The 12121-nt window shown below is 33.8% G+C and overlaps 1 long non-coding RNA gene across 1 annotated transcript; it reads left to right on the top strand.

Moving 5' to 3' along the window:
* Positions 1-5573: 5573 nt before the first annotated feature.
* LOC141402139 (uncharacterized) lies at positions 5574-6473 on the top strand. Its single transcript, XR_012412537.1, has 2 exons — positions 5574-6068; positions 6137-6473. It is a non-coding gene; the product is annotated as an uncharacterized lncRNA (long non-coding RNA).
* The last annotated feature ends 5648 nt before the right edge of the window (positions 6474-12121 follow it).

The following is a 12121-nucleotide window of genomic DNA, read 5'->3' as shown; positions in this document are numbered from 1 at the left end:
GTACAGAATAGCTATTACCGACAAATATCGACATTTGTCGTTAATTCCATCGGTAGAGAGTTACAGAATCGCACTACTGGTAGATTTTGGGCGGATTTAGCAAATAAAACCTGCAAATGCGCTAAATCCGGCCTATAAGTCCAAGTCCACACTAGTGTGAATTTCATTAAAAAATTTATGAAATTATGCGTTCTTAGCTCGAATTCCTCACTACTGTATTTTTATGATTTTACTCCACTATGGAACTCGATCTAGAGACTCATAATTTCGTATCAAAATTTCAGTGAAATTACTATAGTGTGGCCCGAGACCATGTCAAGGAACACAGCTTATGTTCGATCAGCTGCACATATTAGAGCTGGTAAATCATCGATATTCTCAACATTAAGTACAGTACACATTGTCAGTTTTGAATGATGCTTTTTTGCAATTATCGAAAACTGTCCAACCGTCCAGCAACCACAAAATATTTTGTGGTTACATGATGAATGACAAAAATGAACGGTCACACTAGCAAGCAACAACAAAGCTGTCATTTAAAACTGACAATGTGTACCCAGATTTAGATATTTTCGATATCATGTTTAAAAATATAGATTGCTATCGATATTATCGGTAATTTGTCACCACTATTTTGGGAATAAATATGACGGAAATCTCTATGCCTTTGTTCACATTTTACACTAGTACTTCACAGAAATATGAAAGAACAAAACATAGCTGCTTGTATTATAAAAATATACAAAAAATACAATTTTCTTTATTGAAAAATTTGTACGTGGGTAAAATATACTAATATGAGGAAAGAGGGGACGATATCTCATACGAGAAATCGTAAAAGTGTAAAACGCGACTTTATTACATTTTCCGTAAATGTTTTCTTTGCTCGCTATTTATGCATTTAATCACATATTTTTGTTTTCCAATCAATCACAATACTGTTTAAATACGTGTTGTACCATTACCATTTTAATTTTTGGAAAGTATTTTTTTTTTTTTTGATTTTTATGTGTTATTTTGTATGTATTCATAAACAAACATCAGCTGACAGTTTATATTCTGGAAAAGCTAAGTGTAACCAGCAAAGATTAACCTTCAATAGTGTAACCGGAGTATTATACCCCGTTTGTATTTAACCGGGTTAACCCAGTGAGTTTGGGTTTCAAATGTCAATTTCATAGCGTAATAGACCATTTAGATGTCAATTCCATAAATGTCAATTCCATCGCTTATATTTCAAATAAATCCTCATAAAGAAGGTTAACCGTGCAAACAGCTATAATATAAACAGCCTATAAAAGTCCAGTTAGACTAGGCTGGATTTAGCAATTATCTGGTTTAATTTCACATATGTTGTATGAAAATGACAACTTAAATCCACTGGATTTGCTAAATAAAGCATAATAGTACGTTTAGACTTATAAATCCACTCGATTTCAACTGTCAATTCCATTGCTCAAACGTCAAATGAAATCCAATCGATTTCAGATGAGTTTTCATTTGACGTATACACAAAGGAATTGACAGATGAAATCGAGTGGATTTCGTAAATGTAAACATAGTCTTACAGGCGTTTTAGGCTTCATTAGCCGGATTTAGCTCATTATCAAGTTTTATTTGCTAAATCCGGCCCTAATCCACCAGATTTACCAAACAATAATAAATCCTCGTGTTGAGTGGATTTGTTTTAAACTCGGCATAAATCCTCGTATACAACTCTGTTTTTTACAACATGTTGCTAGAAAATACAAAAAGTTGCAAGCTGGTACTAGAAACTAGGTAGATGCATAGGTGAATTGCTATAATAAAAATAATTTAACATTTCAAAATTTGTAAACAAGGAGGAAAAATTAAATTTACTTTGATATACAAAGCTAGTTTTAATCAACCAAGACTAATAGTACGTTTAGACTTACGAAATCCATTCGATATAAAATATCAATTCCATATCGTATATGTCAAAGAAATCGAGTGGATTTAAAATTGTGATTTATTTGACCTGTACACTATGAAATTGACATTTGAAATCGAGTGGATTTATAAGTCTAAACGTAGTACAATGCTAAGTTTACATTTACGAAATCCACTCGATTTCATCTGTCAATTCCATAGCTCAAACGTCAAATGAAATCTCATCTGAAATCCATTGGATTTCATTTGACGTTTAACCTATGGATTTGACAGATGAAATCGAGTGGATTTCGTAAATGTAAACATAGCATAATATTTACGATCTCTAAACGATAAAATAATTAGCTCTGTTCCAAGGCATATTTATTAAAGGTAGAAGTGACAACCAGCTGTATTCTTACTTTTTTGTAAATTTAGTTTTCAAAATGTAATAGGGTCTATTCATGAAATTTGAAACTTCGAAATTTGCTAACATAAAATACTTATTTTCATCGTAAACGAGTAATAAAAATTGCATACGAGAGTTCTGAATGCGTTATATTTAAATTTTGATTCAAATTTGTTCTATTTTAGAGGATTTTCAAAATGTATTTATGTGTTTCCTGAAAAACATTTTTGGAGAGACCCTAATATTCAATATTTTCTTTGACAATTAATTTTCAATAACAACAATGTTGTTTTTGAAAATTTTTTAGTTGTTGTAATTCATGCACATACCTTCTATAAATTTGTCTTGCTCTGTTCCAGAACTAAAAAGTTTTTACAATTTTTACCACTTTTACACATTTTGCGTTCCCGTACACAAAATTTATATGAAAATCGTTTACGACTTTTACAACTTTTACGACTTTTACCACTTTATAAAGTACGGGAACAGGCCAATTATTTGTTTGGTAATTAGTTAGCATAGACAGCATAATATGCTAACATTTTCAATACCAAACAATAAAGCTGGAAACAGATACAACGTTTGATTAAAGTTTTGCGTTGGGCGTCGATAAAAAAACAACAACAACAGGGCGACGACGACACCAAAGTCCAGCGTTTATCTGTTTGTCGGCATATATTTCAAATGAATTTGAATTTTTCGGCATCATGCCCAACAGTGTAAAAACGGCCAAAACGACACAAAACTTTACCCAAACGTTGTATCAGTTTACAGCTTAAATTTGAAATTTAACCTTTTTTGAAGCGAATTTAACTTAGGCTTGGTTTACATTTACGAAATCCACTCGATTTCAACTGTCAATTCCATTGCTTAAACGTCAAATGAAATCCAATCGATTTTTGACGTATACATAAAGGAATTGACAGTTGAAATCTACTTGATATTGTAAATGTAGTATTACAACAACATCTTTTGACGTTTCATTTCGATCAGATGGTCTAATGCATCTACCTTGGTAATTGTCCTATGACTAACTAAAATTAGCTGATTGCCATTTAAATCCTCCAAAGGTATATCTAAATGCAACGAGATTTGCATTGGATTTATTAAATCCGATTGAGGATTATGGTAAAACTTTGTTTAGACTATGCACTTACACGATGATTAAGTGTATTTTCCCGATTTATTTGACATATATTGTATGAAAATGACAACTTCAATCCACTGGATTTGCTAAACCAAGCATAGTCTAAACGGGGTATTAGTCTAAATGAGCTATAAACGTGAAATAAATCCTCATAAAAAAGATTAACGCGCAAAAAACTCTCGTGCAAACGCCGTTTTATACATAACGATGTAGTTTATTTCATTTAATTTGTTTACTTTGTCCAAAAAATGCGAACACTTCACATTTTCTTAACAATAGGCACTCCAGTGCTGTAAAATACAATAATTATTTTAGGCATGTCATTTTATGCTAAGTTATACCCCGGTTACACTATTGAAGGTTAACCCACTGGGTTTAATAGATCCAGTGGGTTAATCTTTGCTGGTTACACTTAACTTTTCGAGGATATAAACTGTCAGCTGATGTTTGTTTACGTATACATACAAAATAACTAATAAAGTCGTGTTTTACACTTTTACAATTTTTCGTATGAGACATCGTCCCCTCTTTGCTCATATTGGTATATTTTACACACAGGGATACATGTTTGTATAATGGTATCAAGCGTACTCATTGTTAAAAAAGTGTCTAATTTAAAAAATAAATAATTTTATGATTTTCAAATAACTTTAGATTTATTAACTCCATAAAATCTCATGCTACCAATCGTAAACGTGTAAAACACGACAAATTCTGTTGCAAAAACAGTTGCAACTTATGGTACTTTTTGAGTAGAGTTGGATTTTTTTTGCACAAATACCGAATACAACACTGTATTTTTGGTGGATTTGTGCCGGATTTAAAATAAACCCAGTCGTGAGAGGAATTAATTTTTGTTTGGCAAATCTGGTCAGATTTGACCAGATTAAGCAATAAATCCTCATAAAGTGGGTTAACCCGGCAAAAAACTGTAGTGTAACCGCACTATTAACATTTACGAAATCCACTCGATTTCATCTGTCAAATCCATAGGTTAAAGGTCAAATGAAATCCAATGGATTTCAGATAAGACTTCATTTGACGTTTGAGCTATGGAATTGACAGATGAAATCGAGTGGATTTCGTAAACGTAAACTTAGCATTAGATTGGAGGAATGTCTTCTCGAGAGAAAGCTATTCCGCGAGAATTGAATTTCTCCAGAATATTCACGAATGGACTGTTAAGTCCAATTTACATATGCACATTAAATGATTTCGTTTTACGAAATCCTAGAATCAAATGAAGTGTATTTACATCTGTTTTTTTGCGTCATTTGCTTACGCACACAATCGCACATACACACTTATACAATAACACAAACACACGCACGCAATATATTTATTCAGAGAAATAGGAATTTCACAACACAAATGTGTATCAAATAACTTAAATTAATTCTAAACACAAAAAACATAATTTTCGCAAGTTTTTTAAACATTTATTTTTACTTTTGTCATCGTTTGAGTTTTTTTGTTTTTCTTCAACACACACAAACAAACAAAGACATCGTAAAACAGTTGCATTTTTTGGTAGTTTATGGCGAAAAAGCTGGGTTGCATATAATAGTATGGTGTTTTCGTGCGTTGTTTAGAATAAATGACGCAGCTATCGTCATTTATTTTTGTATGGTAAATGACGCAAAATGTTGCCTGTTTTAGCAAATAAATGACGAAACAGCTCTAAATGACGAAAAAGTTGCTAATGTAAATTGGACATTAAACTTAAAAATAAAATACTTCTTTTCATCCTCATAGCTGGTTTGAATTACGAATTACGGATTTCATCTGTCAATTTCTTTGCCTATACGTAAAGTGAAAACTCATCTGAAATCAACTGGATTTCATTTGACGTTTGAGCAATGGAATTTACAGTTGAAATTGAGTAAATGTAAACTGGATATATGCGTTTTATAAACAGTTCTGTATGCTTTATATTTACATTTTGATTCAAATTTGTTCTACTTTACAGGATTTTCAAAATGTATTCATGTTTTTCCTGAACAAATTTTCAGAGCGATCCTATTATTCCATATTTTCCTTGACATTTTATTTCCAATAACAACAATGTTGTTTTTGTAAATTTGTTAGTTGTTGTAATTTGTGCATCTACTATCTATAAATATGCCTTGATCATAACTAATAATAATTGTTTTATTAGGATGAACTTTGTATTGAAAAGCCAAATTATTTTTTCATATTTGGTATGTTCCTTTACTTTTGAAAATGGTAAAACTGGCAAAAGTAGCAAAAGTTGTAATCTACTTCCATATGAATTGTATGGTATCTGAAGTAAAGGAACGCTTTTCGAGTAAAAAGTTGTAAAACTTGAAGATTCTTGCACGTAAAGGAACTGAGCTATTGTTTAAAATTTTTGCACATTTTTGTTGCAATTTGCCGATACAACTACCTTGTTTATTGTGTAATTTTTGTGACGACGTAAATAAACAAATGTAAATGGCTCTGAATTTCTCTCAAGTGTCAAAACAAAAGCGCATAAGTTTATTTCTTTTGATTTCAATTAAGGTCGCCATCAGACCATCTGCTTTTTTACATGTATGTTGTCACTTTGGGTATATATATTTGTTTTGAGGCATTTTTGAAGGGAATCCATATCTTCTACAGGTAAAGTGTATGATTGGTTGGCACTGGCATATATCTAACATAATTCTTATTTCATTCTTTTCTTAAAGCGAAGAAAATCAATACAACGGATTACATCACAAAGGAAACTCTTAAGGAAATACGCTCTAATATCTAGTGAAGTATGGACTTGTTGTTGAGATGCCTATGGTAAATCTTGCTGACCTATCCGAGGGGTGCCGAAAACGAGACTTAGCCATTCATTCTAAAGATATTTTGGAGAGCTGTTGACGATCAAAACCCATATTTCCGGAAGTATTGTTGTGACCTGGGCCCCAAGGACTTTTTATGGCAATAATTTCAGCCGATCCAAGAGGTGGACTTGAATTCGGGCGATGGGCAGAAGTATGAAGCATCTCAGACCCTTTAAATAAATTTATATAACTATTTGGTGTTGTGATCTTTATTATTAGAATCTTATGTAGATTGGCATCTGTAGAAGATGCCAATTAAACGTCTTTTATTCTGTCTATTCTATAGAAGACCTCTTTAGGCGTCTTCTATTCTATAGAAGACCTCTTAAGGCGTTTTCTATTCTGTAGAAGACTTCTTAAGGCGTTTTCTATTGTATAGAAGAACTTTTATGGCGCCTTCTATTCTATAGAAGATCTCTTAAGGCGCCTTCTATAGAAGACCTCTTAAGTGATCCTCTATTCTATAGAAGACCTCTTAATGCGTCTTCTATTATATAGAAGACCTCTTAATGCGTCTTCTATTGTATAGAAAACCTCTAAATGCGTCTTCTATTGCACAGAAGACCTCTTAAGGCGTCTTCTATTGCACAGAAGACCTTTTAAGGCGTCTTCTATTGTACAGAAGACCTCTTAAGGCGCCTTCTATTGTATGGAAGACCTCTTAATGCGTCTTCTTTTGTATAGAAAACTTCTTAATGCGTCTTCTATTGTATAGAAGATCTCTTAAGGCGTCTTCTATTGCACAGAAGACCTCTTAAGGCGTCTTCTATTGCACAGAAGACCTTTTAAGGCGTCTTCTATTGTACAGAAGACCTCTTAAGGCGCCTTCCATTGTATGGAAGACCTCTTAAGGCGTCTTCTATTATATAGAAGACATCCTAAGATGTCTTCTATTGTATTGAAGACCTCTTAAGACGTCTTCTATTCTATAGAAGACCTTTTGACGCGTCTTCTATTCTCTAGAAGACTTCTTAAGGCGTCTTCTATTCTATAGATGGCTTCTTAAGGCGTCTTCTATTGTATTGAAGACCTCTTAAGACGCCTTCTATTCTATAGAAGACCTCTTTTATTCTGTAAAAGACCCCTTTAGGCTTCTTCTATTCTATAGAAGACCTATGAAGGCGTCTTCTATTCTATAGAAAGCTTCTTAAGGCGTCTTCTATTGAATAGAAGACCTGCTAAGACGTCTTCTATTGTATTGAAGACCTCTTAAGACGTCTTCTATTCTATAGAAGACCTCTTAAGACGTCTTCTATTCTATAGAAGACCTCTTATGGCGTCTTCTATTGTATAGAAGACCTCTTAAGGCGTCTTCTATTCTGTAGAAGACCTCTTAAGGCGTCTTCTATTCTATAGAAGGGTTCTTAATGCGTCTTCTATTGTATAGAAGACCTCCTAAGAAGTCTTCTATTATATAGAAGACCTCTTAAGGCGTCTTCTATTCTATAGAAGGCTTCTATTGTATAGAAGACCTCCTAAGACGTCTTCTATTGTATTGAAGACCTCTTAAGACGTTTTCTATTCTATAGAAGACCTTTTAAGGCGTCTTATATTCTATAGATCTCTTAAGGCGTCTTCTATTCTATAGAAGGGTTCTTAAGGCGTCTTCTGTTGTATAGAAGACTTCCTAAGATGTCTTCTATTCTATAAAAGACCTCTTAAGGCGCCTTCTATTCTATAGAAGGCTTCTTAAGGCGTCTTCTATTGTATAGAAGACCTCCCAAGACGTCTTCTATTGTATGGAAGACCTCTAACCTCTAAGGCGTCTTCTATTCTATAGAAGACCTCCTAAGACGTCTTCTATTATATTGAAGATCTCTTCTATTCTGTGAAAGACCTCTTTAGGTGTCTTTTATTCTATAGAAGACCTTTTAAGGCATCTTCTATTCCGTAAAAGACCCCTTAAGGCGTCTTCTATTCTATAGAAGACCTCTTAAGGCGTCTTCTATTATATAGAAGGCTTCTTAGGGCGTCTTCTATTGTATAGAAGACCTCCTAAGACGTCTTCTATTGTATTGAAGACCTCTTAATAAGTCTTCTATTCCATAAAAGACCTCTTATGGCATCTTCTATTCTGTAGAAGACCTCTTAAGGCATCTTCTATTCTGTAAAAGACCCCTTTAGGCGTATATAGAAGACCTCTTAAGGCGTCAACTATTCTATAAAAGACCTCTTAAGGCGTCTTATATTCTATGGAAGACCTCTTAAGGCGTCTTCTATTCTATAGAAGACTTCTTAAGGTGATTTCTATTCTATAGAAGACCACTTAAGGCGTCCTCTATTCTACAGAAGACATCTTATGGTGCCTTATATTCTATAGAAGTCTTTTTAATGGGTCTTCGATTCTATAGAAGATTAAAAGTTTGCGCAGATGCCTCTTTTGTTTGCAGGCAGGTCAAGTTCGAAAATTTGCTATATAGGCCTACGATTTGTATTGCATCTATGTAGTACCTATGTACAAGTATTTTGAAGTTTTCGCTACATATTCTGACAGAATTTTCTAGTGGTCAAGAAACTTCTCCATTACAATTAACATAGGCCCACTTTTTAGAATAGCTCCCATATAGCGGAACGCCCGAAAGTTTTTTTAGCTCAATTTTCAGACCGAATTAACTATAATTTGGCATTAGCTATATTCTTGATCCGGATAAAATTCTAAGTCGATATAGCCTCGTCATTCCGTCTGTCTGTTGAAATCAATATAAAGCCTGCAATATTTAGAATAGAGCTTTATAATTTGGTATAGAAGTTCTATAACTTCTAGGATGTTTTGTGGTGAAAATGGGCTATACTGATCCCCGTTCTAATATCTGTACCTTCCGATTTTCTGTATTTTGAAGGGTTTCTTCGTTGGAGGTAAAAACTTTCCACCAGAAATCTTCATATAGCCCACATAGAATAGTACCTCCTGATTTTCGGTATTTTTTGAGATTTCAGTGCCATTATCGAACAAAAAGACTATGGTTTCGGGTCAATCCGGTACGAAAGAACACGATTGCGATATTGCTGTAATTTGGTACTGCGTGTTGTCAGTCCTATACGGAAAATTGTAAATATTGGTCCATGTTTGGAGATGCTTACGACATACAGTTGTCGAAATCACTGGTCTAGCAGCACCGAACTGAGATATGTTGACAAACTCAGTATGTGTTTGTGGGAAATAATGGAACAAATGTGAACAACATCGGATAATATATTGGTGTAGCTCCCAAATTAGGTGTAATTTGGTGTTCTTTCTCCACCAAATATTGTGGACATAAGTATACGTTTTAGCATTTCCCCTCATATACACATTTTCAGACCAAATAAGCTGAATTTTGACATTGGAGGTTCTATGTGGACATACATCTTATCAGCCAAAAAGTGTGATCATATTCTACGTTTTGATATAGTCCCCATATAACTGTACCGCCAGATTTTGGGGATTTTGAGGATTTAAGTTATTTTTCAGACCATTTGTCAGCAAGAGTTGCGGCTAGTTGCATCTAATCTATAAGTTCCAAATTAATTCGTAAAAAATTGGTCTAGACATTACATTTTTAGTTACGCTCCATTCAACAAAAATTTATTCCACTAAAAAAATACAGGAAAAGTAATCATTTTTGAAATTTTTTTGTTATACAACTATGTACGTCTAGTTTTTATACCCTCCACAAAGGAGGATATAATTAAATTTTTCATTCCGCTTGTAACGCATCAAAATAATCATCGGAGACCCCATAAAGTACATATATTCCTGATCGGGTAAAAATTCTAAGTCGATATAACCATGTCCGTCCGTCCGTCTGTTGAAATCAAGATACAGCTCGCAATTTTTAGCTATTACCTCACCGAAATGGCTGAAATTTGGTATTTACACTTCGTTGGGCGTACAAAACTTTCCTCCAGAAATTTTTCGGTATAGGTTCACGCCTTTATATATCCCCCACAGAACGACACCTCCCGATTTTCGGTATTTGGAAGGTTGCGGCCATAATTCACCAAAATGGCTGGAATTTGGTATTTAGCCTTCACTTGGGGCATACAACTTTCAATCTGAAATTTGTTGGTATAGGTCCACGCCTTCATATAGCCCCCGTAGGTCGGTACCTCAAAAATTTCGGTATTTTGAAGGTTGTGGCCACAATAATTCATTTAAGTGAAATTTAGTATTTAGTCTTTGTTGAGGGTATTCAACTATCCCCTCTAACTTTGCCGATATATGTAGGTCAATGCCTTCATACAAGTCCCATAGAACGGTACCTCCCGATTTTCGGTATTTTAAAGATTTTGACCTCAATAATCCACCGAAATGGCTAAAATTTGGTTTTTGGTCTTCGCTGGTGATGTTCAACTTTCCCCCCTAAATTTGTCGTTATAGGCCCACGCATTTGTGTAGCCTCCACAGAACGGTACCTCCCAATTTTCGGCATTTTAAAGGTTGTGGCCTCAATATTCCACCGAAATGGCTGAAAATTGGTGTTTAGTCTTCATTTGGGGATCAAAACTTTTTTCCATATATTTGTCTGTATATGGATACTGCTTCATATAGCCCCCATAGTACGGTACACCACATTTTCTGTATTTTGAAGGTTTTAGCTTCATTATCTCACCGAAATAGCTGAAATTCGGTACATAGTCTACGTTGGGGATAAAAAAGCATTTTGTCCGTATAGGACCACGCCTTCATATAGTCCCCATAGAACGGTACCTCCCAATTTCCAGTATTTTGAAGGTTGTGGCCGCAAAAATCTACCGAAATGGCTGACATTTGGTATTTAGTCTTCATTTTGTTATTAAACTTTCCCCCAGAATTTTGTCTGTATATGTCCACGCCTTCATGTAGGCCCCATAGAACGGTAACTACCGATTTTCGGTATTTTTTACCGAAATTGCTGAAATTTGTTATTTAGCTTCTTCATAAACTTAAGGAAACTTCAATACAACTCGTGGTAGGGTATTCGTAGGAGGGTATCACGATTTCGGCCCAGACGAACTTAACGACGTTCTTACTTTTTTTAATTTGACTTACACCAACCCCTATCAATACAAATTATCTTTGTTTCGTTTAACAATTAAACATATGTAATGTTAGATATTTTGCAACAATTTCGTTAAAATCTGAAGCATCAAAATTTCTTGCAACAAGAAAAAAGTAAAAACTAAATTTTAGTAAAAATTTGTAATAATTATTGCAAATTATGGAGTACGGGGACACATTTATTATTAATTTACAGAAGAAAATAATAATAATTTCAAAGGCCAACTTACTTCAAATTGACGCCGTTCAGTTCAGCGAGAAATTATTAAGAATGTGGTGGCAACCCATTTTTAAGTATTTGCTGTGATTATTTTGAGGACTATGTCTCAAAGTTACCACGACATCCATGATGTCCTCAAATGAAGCAGAAGATATATAAAATGGTCAGGGGGCAAGGATAATACAAATTTTGGTCAAAGTTAGGAAAATACATATAATTTAGACTACAACGAAATACAATTTCGGTTCAAAGTTCAAATATTTCACTGTCCCCAAAATATCTACTGGACATATATATATATATATATATATATATATATATATATATATATATATATATATATATATATATATATATATATATATATCTTAGCGTTCAGAGCCAAAACTCATAACTTCCAAAGGCAGCGCCATTTTAATATTAATTTATCGTTGGAGGCGATCTTAATGACCCATGATGTTTGCAAGTGAAACCGTTGGTTTAGCGGCTCATCAGATCTTCGCCCTAATAGACAAAAATGTCAAATAAAATAACAATTAACTTGAGCCAGGCTGGGATTTGAATCCACGTCCTTAAAAAACATTTGAAAAAAAAATTTATC

This window comes from Musca autumnalis, unplaced genomic scaffold (assembly GCF_047663935.1).
Source record: "Musca autumnalis isolate F117 unplaced genomic scaffold, ASM4766393v1 scaffold_4, whole genome shotgun sequence".
NCBI classification, from domain to species: domain Eukaryota; kingdom Metazoa; phylum Arthropoda; class Insecta; order Diptera; family Muscidae; genus Musca; species Musca autumnalis.
Note: the sequence above shows the minus strand (reverse complement) of the source record. Positions and strands in the feature narration are given on the sequence as shown.